The sequence below is a fragment of the Plasmopara halstedii genome (assembly GCF_900000015.1).
Source record: "Plasmopara halstedii genome assembly, contig: Scaffold_2547, whole genome shotgun sequence".
NCBI classification, from domain to species: domain Eukaryota; phylum Oomycota; class Peronosporomycetes; order Peronosporales; family Peronosporaceae; genus Plasmopara; species Plasmopara halstedii.
In genome coordinates, this window is record NW_020189454.1 from 98338 (window position 1) to 100726 (window position 2389).

Genomic DNA, 2389 nt, shown 5'->3' on the forward strand with positions numbered 1-2389 from the left:
GAAAAGGAAGAGGCAAAGTGGAAAGCGATAAGGTCGGGGACCTGGTTTATCAAATTCTTAAAACCTGCCTACACATGCAGCCTCTGCTGTCTTCAGAACGAAGCTTTGTCCACGGTTCATCGGACCGTTTAAGGTTGTGGCCAAGCAAGGACTAGCGTATACGCTGAACCTCCCGAAACGGATGCGCACCCACCCGGTGTTTTACGTAGGCTTGCTCAAGCCGTACCAGGATCCCGCGCAAGTGAACGCGGAAGCGTTGACACCGGAGCGGATTCCACGGGCCCTCGGCCTGCTAAGAAGCTGAACATGCAGCTGTTTCAGATCACGGAGCGCAATAACCTCCATGTCAAATGGCGCCAAGCGCTCTACCGTCGCATGCAGCGATGAAAACGCCTGCTCCTCGGCTAGGAGTCGCTCCGACAGAGCACGGTAGTCTTAAAGGCGAGGCAACCGGCGCACGATGTGCTTTAGATCGTCAAGAGCGTCCGCACAGCGATATGCTACTTCAGCATGATGCTCAGCAAAGCTCCGATCACGAAGGACCTCGTCCTCAAGAGTGGCCACTCCATACGACTCCGTATTTCCCTAAACTGGGGAATGTCAATTGCTTGACATATTTTAATGAAGCGCGGACCATTTTCAGCAGCATATGATGGCCGAGCGCTTGAGTGCTCCTTCTGATGCATGGTTATGTGGGTCATTACGTCCAACAATTTCACCTGCACCAAGAGAGCTACTCCAATCTTTTTTGATCGCTAATCGATCCATGACTCATACTTGTCAAGCCTCGATATACCCAAAATCAAAGCATACCGTCCATCCACCTACGGAGTTACACGTACCCTTGTACGAAAGGGTGGGTTGCACACGATGGTGTGACCGCACATAGGTGTGGATTACCCAAGTTGGTAAAATATGAAACTACAGCCTAACAAGAAGCCACTACGTGGCAGGATTGCCGCATATTGAATAGGTTTTACTACAGTAATTAGGTTTTACTATATTAATTAGTTATCACTATATTAATTAGGAAAATCTAGGATTTTAAATATTAGCGGCTCCGACGCAATCAAAACACTTAAGTACAGTTTCAATTTTGACAAAGGAGTCTCTTACGTTGTCTAAGGTTTTATGTACTCTTGAAGGCCGCAGGTTGCGATCCGCAGCACACGTATTGGTTCTTGTAAAGAACATAAGGTTGGTGATCTTAGCTTAGCTATCTCTAAGCAAAGAGCTATGGTAGCCCCGCTTCACTTCAAACATAAATTGAAGATCAACCATAATCGACGAAAACCGTACTGAGTGGTTCGCCTCTCAAGTGGACAATCGCGGCGGATGTAGCCAAATCGTTGACATCCGTAATAGCGAATATGTTGGCTACGGACAGTCACCGAACTCAGATCAATTGGTTCTGGAATTTCAGCATTAGCAGTCACTGTTTTATCGGAATGACCGATTGACCACATGGTTGACGTTGACAGTAGTCCCCACGCATGCAAAATTTTGGACTCGGGCAGAAGACCTCAGTCTTAGAACATAAACAAAGTGACAATTACTGCCTCTGGCGGTGGTTCGCTTGCCATACTGGCACGAAGCTCACGAAACTTCTATACGTAGTCGTACAAATGTACTGTTGTCTTGACGGCATGACAATAACTTCGACCGTTGTCAAAACGCTACATTCGGTGGAGGAAATATTGATTCCATGGCCCTCTTCAACTCTTGTCACGTGACAAAGTAGCCGGGGCGGTTGACTTCCCATATCATTGCCAATGCATCTAAATGCGACATGATGTAGGTCTATTTGACTATGGTCATCACGAATTTGAGTCATTGCGATAGAGATGTCCATTTCTCACTGCCAAATCGCAATTGCCACCTTCGATTCCGTGAAAGCTTTTCACCTTAGTTTTCACATGACGTTCCGTGTGTTACTGCCAGTTGTGGTGGAGGTGACGAAAGTGGCGAAGGTATGTTCTGGTTTAAAAACTCTCAATAATCCTTGCTCGCACGCAGCAAAATTTGCTAAGCGTTGAGCTCACATCCAGAAAACTATCTATAAAAGCCAAAACATCTCCTTACGAAGTATATTATCTTCGTTAGCAATAATACTTAGGTACGTTGGAATACAGTGTAATGTGAATTTCGCACACTTAAACAATATTGTATTTGCTGATAAAGAACACTGACAACATATAAGTCTTTAGTATTTGCTGGCTACCTCAAGCAACCTCTGCCACCCGTTTCTCATGCATAACATTGAGACGTAACCAAATCATATAAGTGAAAAATCAAAGATGCGGAGTATTTCTACTTGTGACTATACAGTACTTCTAGTAAATGGATTTTGCCTGGTTTTGTTCGTACTGAGGGCTAAGCTACTGTCACA